General features: G+C 29.5%; 1 protein-coding gene across 1 annotated transcript in view; it reads left to right on the forward strand.

The window, feature by feature from the left end:
- The first annotated feature begins 11,184 nt into the window (after positions 1 to 11,184).
- Positions 11,185 to 15,589, forward strand: part of LOC129939306 (dopamine D2-like receptor) — a 203,282-nt gene continuing 198,877 nt past the window's right edge. The window contains exon 1 of the mRNA XM_056047282.1: positions 11,185 to 11,751. The gene's annotated coding sequence lies outside the window, so the exon portion shown is untranslated. The remainder of the gene's footprint in view (positions 11,752 to 15,589) is intronic.

Genomic DNA, 15,589 nt, shown 5'->3' on the forward strand with positions numbered 1-15,589 from the left:
TACGGAAATCGAGCAGAATAAAACCCACAAAAGTAATTCCGGCGAAGAATGTAAGTTTTCTTTAAGAAAAGTAAACAATCATAGTTCAAACCAGAAAATAACGTGAGATTTATATATTTATATTTTTTCCTATTTTTACAGTCGTTACGCCTTTCAAAAAATAAACTGAAATACTGAAGTTTTTGAGGGCCAAATTTGAAATGAATCTGGTTTATTATACAGGGCCGTCGAGAGCAATCTCGGGCCCCCCTATATTTACCATTTGGTTGGAATTAACGGAAATATTAATTTTTTGTTTCAAAAGTGAACCGAAACGAAGTGTTAATCATCAAATCAATCTCCGGGTATCGTCCAGTTTACTTAAATGGAGGATGGATAGAAAATAATTCTACATGCTAGTAGATCAGATTCTGAACACAATCATACATTCGAGTCGATATTGCCAACGATATGTTAGTTACTGATAATACGGTCGATTAACTATTAATAAAATAGCATGAAGATTTACTACCTTCTATAAAAAGTATTCGAAATTTGTCTTTAAAAAAACTATGAATTTAAAAAGGTTAACATTAAATACTCTCTATTGTTTTTCTTTATAATAAAATATTATCACAATCTTTTCATTACAGTTAGTTTACATTCAATGAAATTTTTTCTTTTTGCAAACGAACTTTCCTAGCGTTCTAAAGAGCAAAACAACTTAGAATTGCATTGAAATTCAAATTCCTTGCCAAAGTTGCTTCGATGCATAGCGTAGGAAGTCCGGAAACGCGATCTTTTGATGAGCACATAGAATGAAAATTCCTTGTTCTGGTAAGGACGCTAAATAAATGTTTGCCACTAGCTACGGTTACAGGTATGGTGGAAAACACAAGGAGCAGCAAAGGTGCTTCTCTTAAAATTTAATTCTTCGTCTGTTTCCATTTGCTATCCGGCTCTTCGATTTTCTCCAAAATGTCTCTTTAATTGCCTTTTTCGGTTGGATGGGAACGAATGCTTCGCATTCAGATAAAATTTGATCGCATTCGTTCAGAATAATGTTCAAATGGAAGATCAAGTTGTCGAAATTTCGAATTTCAACGTCCAATATTCTAGTCATGTTTTTGGCTTGAAGAATGATACTTCTTTCATTTAAAGCACTAAGAACTTTGCACCAAATCGAAGACATCAGGACGCATTCAAGTTTGTGCATATATTTTAGAACTCCATCACTTAAGGCTTCTAATGATGTTCTAAGGTTTTCAGATGATTTGCAAATGGTTTCACTGCCTCAACTCTAGCTGATCATCTTGTATCGGAAAATTTTTGAAGGGATTCGGGCACATTTTTATTAAGAATTTCCCAACGTTGAAACACTTTTGAACAACATCAAAAAATGTGATAGCGGCAGTACAATATTTCGCTATATACACACTTTGAAGTGGTTTGATATTTTTCAAATCTTCAGTAAACAACTTATTCAAAATATTAATTAATAAATTAATATTACGGAAACCATAATTGAAAAACGTTTGTGTGGGATTTTCCGCTCCCCCGAAACCGAATCAAAAATTTCGTTCCCAGCAGAAACAAAAATAGGAGGAAAAACTTTACAAAATCAGAAACCGAAATAAATATTCGTGTTTTGTTTTAAGTTTCCGGGCTCTTATTTTAACATTGCAATGACAAAATAAAATAAATTTGAAATTTATATACGTTAAATTAAATAAGAAAAGCGAAACAATACGTGCGTTTTGTTCGCATTTCATATATAGTAAAGTGAGAAACTCCCAACAAAACGATCCGCAGTGGCCAGATTCTTATATTTAAAAAGAGGCTGGGATGCGACCCACACTGATAACTTCCCATCCCGTCTGTCGATTTGTCTTGCTTAAAAGTTTGTCTTTATGTACTCGTATCAATTTGTACCAAATTTGCGTACTCTTTTAGTAGATTTTATTTTTTATATGAAAAAACGGACTGTTGGATTTTTGTATAAAAATTACTGAATATCGAAAACAATATTTTCTGTGAAATAAAATAAGTTTCAAGTCAATATTTTTAAGTTTTGAAAAGCTATTTGAGTCGAAAGTAAATTTTTACGAAGTTTTAGTATTGTTTTTATTTTAGAGTTTTATTTTTTGTAAAAAAAACTGTCAATTCGTTTTTTTTTTAATTTTACCAACAATATTTCTTTTGAGATAAAATTACTGTAAAGCCAATACTTAAAATTTTTAAAGAGATATTTGAGTCGAAAATCATTTTTTACCAACTTTTATTCATTTTTTTTAGGTTTTTATTTTTTGTAAAAAAACTGTGAATTCGATTTTTTTCAAACTTTAATTGAATGTTGACAGCAAGATTTTTTGAAAGATAAAAAATTAAAGCCGATATCTCAAAGTTTTGAAAAGATATTTGAGTCGAAAATCAATTTTTACCAACTTTTATAAATTATTTTTTTTTGGGTTTTTATTTTTTGTAAAAAAACTGTCAATTCGATTTTTTTCAAACTTTAATTGAATGTTGACAGCAAGATTTTTTGAAAGATAAAAAATTAAAGCCGATATCTCAAAGTTTTGAAAAGATATTTGAGTCGAAAATCAATTTTTACCAACTTTTATAAATTATTTTTTTTTGGGTTTTTATTTTTTGTAAAAAAACTGTCAATTCGATTTTTTTCAAACTTTAATTGAATGTTGACAGCAAGATTTTTTGAAAGATAAAAGTAAATTTAAGCCAATATCTCAAAGTTTGGAAAAGATATTCGAGTCGAAAATCAATTTTTACCAACTTTTATACATTTTTTTTTAGTTTTTTATTTTTTGTAAAAAAACTGTCAACTCGATTTTTCTCAAAATTTTTCAGAATGTTTAAAACAATATTTCTTATAAGAAAAAATAAGTTTGAAGCCTAAATTTCAAGTTTTTGAAAAGATATTTGAATCGATATTCAATTTTTACGAACTTTGAGTAATGTTTTTTTAGATTTTTATTTTTTATAAAAAAACTGTCAATTAGATTTTTTTCAAAATTTTATTTGATGTCAAAAACATTATTCTTCGTTGCACAAAATTGTTTTAGAGATAAAATCATATTTCAGTCGTAAAATTTTGGAGGTGACAAATTTTTTTTTTCAGTTTTATTGATTTAAAAAAAAAACCTTTAGGTATATTGATTTTTTTCAAAAAAATATACTTGTTTGGTATCACGTTACAATCTATAATATAAAACTTAATTCAAGTCTCTAGCGTTTTTGGTTCGTAAGATATTTAGGGTTAACCAAAATGTTCACCTTTTTTCAAACTGCTATGGTAAAAAAACCACCCACGCAATTTTCTTGAGAGCCCTTTCTGCATCTTTCTGCCTTATTATCAGTATAACAAAATTTATTTGAAGTCGATATCTCTTCTGGTTCTTGAGCTATGGACGACGAAAAAACGTCGCAAACGTACGGACGTACAAACGTACGTACACACGCACGCACAGACATCTTTCTAAAAATCTTTTATTTCGACTCTAGGGACCTTGAAACGTCGAGAAATGTCAAAATTTTCAATTTGACAAATCGGACCCATTACAATAACTTCCTATGGGAAGTTAAAAATTGGTACAACTGAAAGAAGATCTGTCAAAATAATAATAAAAAACTTTAAAAAGCGGGTTTGTTCGTAGACAACTACATTAACATGTGGTGTTGAAGCGAGCTTGAAGCTCGCCTCAATTCTTTATATACCTGAATCGAGTTGAGATTTATCTATTCTAAACTGAGATAAACCTTTTTTGGAAACATAGCAAAACATAAATATCTTTTCTATTGTTTTTTCTTGCAAAATAAACGCAGTTAGTCCATTTTCACTAACAAAACTAAATAATACCTATCAACAGTAATAGATTCGTTTTTCCGCAATGGAAAGCACACATGATTCCAAATGCAGAACTACTCAACAAACACAGCCATCGAGATACAATATCAATCGTACCAACAATTGAGAACAAAATCACATAAGATCCATTCGAGGCTCGTATAAATGTCAAAAACCTATCCATAGTGAGATTCTACTCTAACTTTTATCGGTGTTATTCTCACCATGGATATTGTTTTTGTTATTCGTGTAAAATCGTACTTTACTATGGATAGATTTCCCAACAAAACACGGGTAATTTATTACAACTTTCTTTTAATAGTTCAGAGTTGTCCAATTTTTCATTAAGTATTACTTAGAGTAAGCCAATAATAATCGGAGGCCAAGATCGGCAAGCTTGTAAATGATATTTTGGTAGATAACATGCAAACAGGGGCCCGACTGCGAAGGCATGAATGATTTTAAATTTTCGGGCCCATAAAAATAAGTGTGAATAGGTATGTTGATGATGAATACAAAATATAACACTCTTCCTCATTGCTTTCAATTTTACGGGCCCCTAGAAAATAGCGGGCCAGGGGGGTTTTCTCCCTTTCCCCCTCCCTCTCGACGTGGCTGTTATTATATAACTACGGAGTGGATCAAATATTGAGGATATTTCCAGGCCGAAGATGATCACGACAGCATAAAATATTAGAACTTTTCTCCAAGTTCAAAAAATCAAGATATTAACAAGCCGGACTTCTTTTGAAAAGAAACTTATGTGATGATCAGACGAATTTGGTGAGTAATAGTGTGGTGAAGGGATTATGGTACCCGACGATCACGATGAACCTATGAAAGAAAGCAGAAATTCGTTTAAGTAAAGAAAATAAAACGAATTACCGGTAGAGCCTACAAAACTGATATTGCAAAAGCTATCAAAGATAGAGAGTTCAAGACTTAGTGGAATGTCTTATGGAGTGTAAGGCAGACATTTCTGAAGAAGATCAAATACACATTTTTCAAAAATATCGAGCGTTTGCAAATTACAATCTGGTCTGATTGTTGTATCTCAGAGAAAGACAAGAAGGAACGCAAAACATTCTATAAACCCAAGAAATCATAAATAATCCATGGATAAAGAACACTTGTTTGATAAAAATGTTTCCGGTCAATTAAAAATGTAAAACGGTACAATTTATTAAACAAATTATTTGAAAGAAGATTATCTCACCAGGAACAACGACACTGATAACTATCCATCCCGTGTGTCGATTTGTCTTGCTTAAAAGTTTGTAGGTTTTCGTGTTGGGTTAAGAAAGTTGTTAGTTGAATTATTCTTACAAAATTTAACATTACCAACAATATTTTTCATATGAAGAAATAGTTTAATTTGAAAATCTAGTTTTGTTAAATAGATTTTTAGTCGGAAACAAATTTGTACCAATTTTAGCAGCATTTCTTAAATTTTTGCAAATTGGATGAATGAAACTAATATGAGAGATATCAAGACCTGAACATCAATTTTAACCAAATTTGCGTACTATTTTTTGTAGACAGTTGGATTTTTATATATAAATTACTGAATATCGAAAACAATATTTTATGTGAAATAAAATAGGTTTGAAGCCAATATTTTTAATTTTTGAAAAGGTATTTGAGTCGAAAGTAAATTTTTACCAAGTTTTAGTATTGTTTTTTTAGAGTTTTATTTTTTGTAAAAAAAACTGTCTATTCGATTTTTTTCAAAATTTTATCGAATGTTAAAAACAATATTTCTTATAAGATAAAATTAGTTTGAAGCCAATATTTCAAATTTTTGAAAAGACAATTGAGTCGAAAATCAATTTTTACCAACTTTTTATTAAATTTTTTGTAGGTTTTTAATTTTTTGTACAAAAACTATCAATTCGTTTTTTTCAAAATTTTACTGAAAGTTAATAACAATACTTTTTGAAAGATAAAAGTAGCTTAAAGCCAATATCTATAATTTTTGAAAAGATATTTGAGTCGAAAATCAATTTTTACCAACTTTTATACATTTTTATTTTTTGTAAAAAAAACTGTCAATTCGACTGTCCTAATGTTAAAAACAATATTTCTTCTAAGATAAAATAAGTTTCAAGCCTAAATTTCAAGTTTTTGAAAAGATATTTGAATCGATATTCAATTTTTACCAACATTGAGTAATGTTTTTTTTTTACATTTTTATTTGTTTAAGAAAAAAAACTCTCAATTCGATTTTTTCTCAAAATTTTATGAGATGTCAAAAACATTATTCTTCGTTGTACAAAATTGTTTTCGAGATGAAATCATATTTTAGTCGTAAAATTTTGGAAGTGACAAATTTTTTTTTCAGTTTTTTTGATTTATAAAAAAACCGTTGAATGGATTTTTTTCAAAAAATAATCTTCTTTAATATCACGTTACAATATATTATATAAAATTTAATTCAAGTCTCTAACATTTTTGGTTCGTAAGATATTTAGGATTAACCAAAATGTTCACCTTTTTTTTCAAACTGATATGGTAAAAAACCACCCACGCAATTTTCTTGAGAGCCCTCTCTGCATCTTTCTGCCTTACCTATTATATGTATTGCAAAATTTATTTGAAGTCGATATCTCTTCTGGCTCTTGAGCTATGGACGACGAAAAAAACGTCGCGAAAGTACGTACACACGCACGCACAGACATCTTTCTAAAAATCTTTTATTTCGACTCTAGGGAACTAGAAACGTCGAGAAATGTCAAAATTTTCAATTTGACAAATCGGACCCATTACAATAACTTCCTATGGGAAGTTAATAAATAAATATGTCATTAATTTGGATAAAAGATAGATAAATAATGCGCTCTTTTGGGCTTAAGCATAGGATTTGATCTGGTAAGATGAGAGGAGGTTACATTTAATACAGTTAAAATAATTAAATAAAAAAAACTATTTTAAGATTCAAAATTTTGCCTGAAAAATAAGTTTGTCTTCGAAAATTTAGATGCCATTTTATAAATCAAAAGATCTTTGATTTTTCATTTTTTTTTTTTTTGAAAATCGTTAAAGCATAATTATGCATTTGTTTAGTGATCATAAAAATACGCTCTACATTTGAATTTCGTAAAAAATGTTGACCCGTTTTTAAGCTTAGAATTTTGAAAAAATAATTAAATATTTTTTATGAATCCAAACAATAAAAAATTGCACTTTTGATAATCAAATATTGAAAAGGCCATATAAAAGATTATTCAAAAAAAAATATTGAAATCAGTTCATAAGTTATCTATCTAATCTATCGGTTTATTTTTGAGAAACCTCGAATTTTCGTTTTTTAACCAAAAAAAAGAAAAAAACGCCTAAAGCGAATCTGCTCAAAACCATAACTTTTAGTTTGAACTCAATCGACCCAATGGTTTAGGCTGTAGGAGCGTGGACAGACAGACAAAACAGACCGCACGGAATCGCGGGACCAACTTTTATCGACTTCTCTACCATCGTAATATCATATTTGATTAATATCTCGAGTTCGAAATTTTTTACAAATGCAGATTGCCATATAGTTCCTATGAATGTATATACATGTAAGTCGCAAGTAAAAAGGTGAAAATGTTGGCTAACCCTAAATATTTCACGAGCCAATGAGCTAGAGACTTGAATTACATTTTAAATTATATATTGTAACGTGATACCAAACCACTTTATTTTTGGAAAAATCTCATTAACGGTTTTTTTTATAAATCAAAAAAACTGCAAAAAAATGTGTCACCTCAAAAATTGTACGAATAAAAAATGATTTCATCTCCTAAACAATTTTCTGCAACGAAAAAAAAAGTTTTTAACATCTTGTAAAATTTAAAAAAAAAATTGAATTGACAGTTTTGTTTTACAAAAAATAAAAAATTGAAAGAAAATTTAACAAATTTTTTTAAAAATTGATTTTCGACACAAACATCTTTTCAAAAATTTTAGATAATGGCTTCCAACTAACTTAATCTTATAAGAAAAATTGTTTTCAACATTTGGAAAAATTTTGAAAAAAATTGAGTTGACTGATTTTTTTACAAAAGAACTAAAAACCTAAACAAAAAGAGGCTGGGATGCGACCCACTTCCCATCCCGTCTGTCGATTTGTCTTGTTTAAAAGTTTGTCTATATGTACTCGTATCAATTTTTACCAAATTTGCGTACTGTTTTTTGTTGATTTTATTTTTTATGAAGAAAATGGATTGTTGGATTTTTATATAAAAAATTACTGAATATCGAAAACAATATTTTCTGCTAAATAAAATAGGTTTGTAGCCAATATTTTTAATTTTTAAAAAACTAATTGAGTCGAAAGTAAATTTTTACCAAGTTTTAGTAAAAAAAAATAATAAATTGGGTGGCGCGACAGTCCGTTGAGAACCAAGGCCTAGTGGCTTACAACTCTCAACCATTCCTGTGTGCGAGTAATGTTGTCAGGAATGGAGGGGACCTACAGTTTATATGCCGACTCCGAACGGCTAATTTTGAGAAAGCACTTTTTCATGACAATAGTTACTCTTGGAGAATTTGTCAATTCCTCGCAAGAGGCAGTACCCGTGAAAAGACTTTAGATGGCATAGGCAGGGATCGAACCCAAGACCTCTAGCATGACAGTCCAACGCACTAACTATCATGCCACGGGTACCACACCAAATTTTAGTATTGTTTTTTTTTTAGAGTTTTGTTTCTTGTACAAAAACTGTCAATTCGATTTCTTCAAAATTTAATCGAATGTTGAAAACAATATTTCTTATAAGATAAAATTAGTTTGAAGCCAATATTATAAATTTTTGAAAAGACTTTTGAGTCGAATATCAATTTTTACCAACTTTTGTTAAATTTTTTTAGGTTTTTAATTTTTTGTACAAAAACTGTCAATTCGTTTTTTTTTCAAAATTTTACTGAAAGTTAATAACAATATTTTTCAAAAGATAAGAGTAGGTTAAAGCCAATATCTACAATTTTTGAAAAGATATTTGAGTCGAAAATCAATTTTTACCAACTTTTATACATTTTTTTTAGGTTTTTATTTTTTGTAACAAAAACTATCAATTCGACTTTTCTCAAAATCTGTCCTAATGTTAAAAACAATATTAGTTATAAGTACAAATTAGTTAGAAGCTATTATCTCAAATTTTTGAAAAGATATTTGAGTCGAAAATCATTTCTTACCAACTTTTGTTAATTTTTTTTCGGTTTTTAATTTTTTGTAAAAAAAAACTTTCAGTTCGATTTTTTTCAAAATTTTACTGAATGTTGACAACAATAGTTTTTGAAAGATAAAAGCAAATTAAAGCCAATATCTTAAAGTTTTGAAAAGATATTTGAGCCGAAAATCAATTTGTACCAACTTTTATTAATTTTTTTAGGTTTTTATTTTTTGTAAAAAACCTGTCAATTTGATTTTTCTCAACATTTTTCAGAATGTTAAAAACAATTTTTCTTCTAAGATTAAATAAGTTTCAAGCCTAAATTTCAAGTTTTTGAAAAGATATTTGAATCGATATTCAATTTTTACCAACATTGAGTAATATTTTTTTTACATTTTTATTTTTTTACAAAAAAAAAACTGTCAATTCGATTTTTCTCAAAATTTTATGAGATGTCAAAAACAAGTGACAAATTTTGTTTCCAGTTTTTTTTGATTTATAAAAAAACCGTTGAATAGATTTTTTTCAAAAACTAAACTTCTTTAATATCACGTTACAATATATTATATAAAATTTAATTAGTCTCTAACGTTTTTGGTTCGTAAGATATTTAGGATTAACCAAAATGTTCACCTTTTTTCAAACTGATATGGTAAAAAAACCACCCACGCAATTTTCTTGAGAGCCCTCTCTGCATCTTTCTGCCTTACCTATTATATGTATTGCAAAATTTATTTGAAGTCGATATCTCTTCTGGCTCTTGAGCTATGGACGACGAAAAAAACGTCGCGAACGTACGGACGTACGGACGTACAAACGTACGTACACACGCACGCACAGACATCTTTCTAAAAATCTTTTATTTCGACTCTAGCTACCTTGAAACGTCGAGAAATGTCAAAATTTTCAATTTAACAAATCAAACCCATTACAATAACTTCCTAAGGGAAGTTAAAAATTCCTCAAAGTTGGTAAAAATTGATTTTCGACTCGAATATCTTTTCAAAACTTTAAGATTATGGCTTTCAACTAATTTTCACTAACAAGAAATATTGTTTTCAACATTCTGAAAAATTTTGTGAAAAATCAAATGGACAGTATTTTTTTTTAAAAAAAACTTAACAAAAAAAATTAATACAAGTTAGTAGGAATTCATTTTCGGCTCAAATATCTTTTCGAAATTTTAAGATATTGGCTTTATTTTCAACATTCAGTTAAATCTTTAGAAAAATCTAATTGACAGCTTTTTTTTTACAAAAAAGAAAAACCTGACAAAAAAACAATACTAAAACTTGCGACTCAAATAGCTTTTAAAAAATTCAAATTATTGTCTTTAAACTTTCTTTTCACAGATAATAATAATAATTCAACTAACAACTTTTTTAACCCAACATAAAAACCTACAAAACTTTTAAGCAAGACAAATCGACAGACGAGATGGGAAGTTATCGGTGTGGGTCGCATCCCAGCTTTTTTTTGTGCTTTCTATCGCTAGTATATACCCATAAAAAATGTTGTAGTCATAAATAAAAGTCAGCATAAAACACTATTCACGACCTACCTTTATAGCTAATAAACAGAATATTCTCGCTGTAAACTCGCATATCTAAGATCGTACTTATACTGACTTTAACTATAACATATTATATAATTGCATTTTATAAACGAGTTACCACCTAAGGAGTATGAATGCTTTCAAAAGTATCCAGTCAAGTGGTAATAATTTCCACAGCCTTTTGCAACTTAATAACCTCTTAACTCTTAAGAGTTTCAAGCAATTGGATTATAAATCTTGAATCATTAACATTTCATCAATGAATGCCCAGCAAAACAGCCACGTGCGTATAAGTTGCGTTATATTCATTAAAATGTAAGTATCAGATACTATCAGAAAATATCCCAAAACAAACGCATGCGCACAAAAGATTTGAAAATGTATAAAAGAATAAAGACTTCAATAATGTTCTCTTTTAGCTGAGTTCGATTGTAATATTTTTGAAAGTGCATTCATTCCAACATATCTCTCCAACATGCTCGTTTGAGGCTAAAAAAGCACCAAAGACCGTTTGATGTATCGCAGGCAAAAGATACGAGCTTTTACTCCGAAAAAAGGGAAATTTATGGTAATATTTTAACGGTCCAGCGTGGAAAATCTTTGAATAATTTTCATTTAGTCTTCGACTAATTTTCTCTCGATTCACACCCGGGCGGATGAGTATTTTTGTTTTGGTTCCTATAAAGTTGTTTTTATGACGTCTAGTGTCGCATAAAACGAAATGTTTGCGTAAAGTGCAAAAGGCTTTACCTTGCTAAGTGTGTCATCCGTCAAAAGTGAAAGCATAGAATTTAAAAATTATCTTAAGAAAAGAAAAAAATATTTCCTTTGAGGAAAAATAAATATTAATTTGTCAATCTCTGTTTGTGATGTGTGTTGCAAAATTGTTAAATTTTCGGTTTTGAATTTTTGTCGGATTTTTCCACATACTCGTTTATACGTACGTATTTATAAATCAGTTATTTTCGTTTATGTTAATCGCCAAGTGCTACATTTTTGTTTACCACGACGACGGTTCTTGTCGACGACCGCAACGCCGTCGTCGTTGTTGCCGCTTAGAAAATTCGGCTTAATTGGATTAACCATGCTTCCCGATTTTCCTGCACTTGCGATAAACAACACCAAGAAAAACGCAAGCAGCAACAGCATCAGGGACGATAGCTGCAGCAACATCAGTTCTATTTGAAGGATAACACTTAAATGTATGTAAGAATATCATATATGTACTCGTACCTATAACCTAACCATTATCGTGCACCACTTGAGATACTATTTCACTCTCTGTTGCACTGCATCCTATTATTTTAAATTACCATGAGCTATGTGGTTGTAACGATGACGATGATGATGGTCACCTGGATTTCCATCATCTAAGAGATTCAACTTGAAATTAAATGTTTTACTTCGTATGCATTTAAACCTTGTGTGGGCGTCTTCATCGTTGAGGGAGATACAAATGTAACTCAACCTCAACCTCATCTCAGTTAGTTCTCATTAAGTCCGCAAATGTAATTGTTTGAAAGAAAGCAAATAAAGAAAATTAAAACGAGGGTCAAGGTCTTTAAAAAAAAAAAGATTTAGGCCACCTTGCCGATTGGAAAAGATAAAATTGAATAAGAATAATTTCCGCCAATTTATCGAAACCGGCAATATAAAAGTTTTAGGAGGAAAAGGAAACCCTATTGTTTATAACTTTCTTTGCTGTGCAACAAAACCAAAATCAATTAGAAGAAATTGTAAAGGTATTGAATTTTAAACAATGAACTAAGGTTTGAAATTGAAAGCTGACTGTTACTTAGATTATTTTCAATTTATATACCCTTTGGAAAAAGGGTTCGAAACATAGATTGGGACCTTTTCCTTTTTATTGCCTTTTTCCTCGAAAAATTAAATTGGATAATCAACAATGTGGCACGATTTAATTGATCTACGTGGAAAATGTAACAATAAATAACGAATATAGAAAAAAAACTATTCATAACTTTTAGAAAGTTCAAAAGACTCAATTTGAATGCCAATACATTTTGAAGAATTTAAAAATTGCTTTAAAACTACAATATGTTGTTAGCGCTATCGTTATAGCATGGTTCATATGTGCGAATATGAATGCAGTCCTATTTTTAACGTACTAACAAGAAAGTAGATTTTAAAATGTACTTTATTTTTAGACTTTTTATAAATTTGTATCAAATCTTTTTTCTTTAAAGAATACCGAATCTCAGGTTTAGCGGAATAGAACTGATCGCTTGAGAACACGGTGCTCTATTGTGTTTTGTCAGCCAAACCTAACAAACAACATTAAAGTACATTTATTAAGCCTTGAAAGAATAAAATATCTATCTTGCTATCAAAGCTATCATCATAAACTGTATGACACAAAATGTATTGAAGAATAAGGCAAGTTTGAGCTTTGAAATGGAAAACTACGCCTAGTGTCAATTATTGATAGTTGAAGAAAATTGACATTCACCCTTCTTAACATGCATTCATATGATGAAATTATGCTATTTTGAACTTGCCAAAGGAAGTTCTCGAAGTGTCAAGGTCGGAATAAAAGATTTTTAGAAAGATGTCTGTGCCTGCGTGTGTACGTACATTCGAACGTCCGTATGTCCGCACATCCGTTAGTTCGTGACGATTTTTTCGTTGGCCATAGCTCAAGAACGAGAACAGATATCGACTTCAAATAAATTTTGCAACACAGATAATAATGCAGACAGATGCAGAAAGGGTTCTCAAGAAAATTGCGCGGGTGGTTTTTTTTTACCATAGGTAAAGGTGAACATTTTGGTTAACCCTAAATATCTCATGAACCAAAAACGCTATAGACTTGAATTAAGTCTTATTAACTTCCCATAGGAAGTTATTGTAATGCGTCCGATTTGTCAAATTGAAAATTTTGACATTTCTCGACCGTTCGTCCGTATGTCCGTATGTCCGTACGTTCGCGACGTTTTTTCCGTTGTCAATAGCTCAAGAACCAGAAAAAAAAAATTTGTTTATACAGATAATAAAGCAGAAAGATGCAGAAAGGGCTCTCAAGAAAATTGAGTGGGTGGTTTTTTTTACCATAGCAGTTTGAAAAAAAGTTGAACATTTTGGTTAACCCTAAATATCTTACGAACCAAAAACTCTAGAGACTTGGATTAAATTTTATATAGTATATTGTAACGTGATACCAAACCAGTATATTTTTTGAAAAAAAAATCCAATTAACGGTTTTTTTATAAATCAAAAAAACTGAGAAAAAAATTGTCACCTCCAAAATTTTACGACTAAAATAGTTTTCATCTCCAAAACAATTTTGTGCAACGAAGAATAATGTTCTTGATATCTGATAAAATTTTAAGAAAAATCGAATTGACAGTTTTTTTATAAAAAATAAAAATCTAAAAAAAACATTTATCAAGTTTAACAAAAGTTGGTAAAAAATGATTTTCGACTCAAATATCTTTTCAAAAATTTTAGATAATAGCTTCTAACTAATTTTATCTTATAAGAAATATTGTTTTCAACATTAGGACGAATTTTGAAAAAAAATCGAATCGACAGTTTTTTTTCTAAAAATTAAAAACTTAAAAATTGTTTAAAAGTTGCTAAAAATTGTTTTTTCGACGTAAATATCTTTTCAAAAACTTGAGACATTGGCTTTAATTTACTTTTATCTTTCAAAAAATATTGTTGACAAAAAATTGAATTGACAGTTTTTTACAAAAAATTAAAAACCGAAAAAAAATTAACAAAAGTTGGTAAAAATTGATTTTCGACTCAAATATCTTTTCAAAAATTTGAGATAATAGCTTCCAACTAATTTTTTATTATAAGAAATATTGTTTTCAACATTAGGATAAATTTTGAAAAAAAATCGAAATGACAGTTTTTTTTACAAAAAATAAAAACCTAAAATAAAAACTTGAAGTTGACACTAACAATAGGCGTACTTCCTTAAGTTCATTTTTAAAATGTAAGATTAAAAACGCATATATGTAAATATGTAGATAGAATTTCCATAACCCGATGCATATATCATTCCCAAGAAGATACCCGTGAAATTTGGTTCATGATTAAATTTATAACAAACCTCCTGGGCCCTATGGCACCAGTTTACAAATTACAACCATAAATTTGTACTTGTAATCTAAAATCACAAATTTTGTTTTGCTTTGCACCAACTTCAAATAATTGGGATCACATATTTGTGATGAGAGTTACAAATTTTTTTTTGACTGAAACTTGGCTAAACAATACATTCCTGGATACGGAACTCTTCGATTCGAATTATCAAGTGTATAGACGTGATAGACACTGCTTAAATGACATCAGCACAGTAGGAGGTGGACGTTTTCTTGTCGTGAAAAATTGCATTATATGCACTTTGGTTGACGACTTTCATCAATCTGACGTAGAAATGATTTGCATTATCACCAAATATATACCTCCAAACTCTCCTAACAACGTTTATGAAAACTTAATTAATTGCGTAAACAAAATAAACGATCAAATTGAGCCACAAGATGAGCTACTAGTCTTAGGAGATTTCAATCTTCCAAACTTGATCTGAACTAAACAGACGCATGAGAACTATCTATCTCCTATTAACATGTCCTCTACTAATGAATTCCAGACAATTGACGGTTTTTCCTCATGTGGACTAAACCAATTTAATGGGATTGCCAACAATTTCAGCAAAATATTGGACCTTATTTTTTTCTCGGACGCACTGAATGCTGATATTGCTGTAAATTCAGTCAATACCCTACTTGTCGAAGAAGACCGACATCACCCAGCATTAGACCTATCTTTTAGTTTAAATGTATGTAATGTTCCTAATTGCTCCAAAGAAAATCTTGGCAGACTTAATGGACTTTTTAACCTGTTATGTAATGTTAACTGGAATCATTTGTTTGAGAATTGGGACATTAATTCTATGTGCTTTAAATTGTACTGTGTTCTCTTTAACTTTTTTTATGAAACCACGCAATATTTCTAAATCTCTTTCATCTTTTGACTCTTGCCTAAAAACTTTAAAAATAAAAGAAA

Source organism: Eupeodes corollae, chromosome 1, assembly GCF_945859685.1.
Source record: "Eupeodes corollae chromosome 1, idEupCoro1.1, whole genome shotgun sequence".
Taxonomy (NCBI): Eukaryota; Metazoa; Arthropoda; class Insecta; order Diptera; family Syrphidae; genus Eupeodes; species Eupeodes corollae.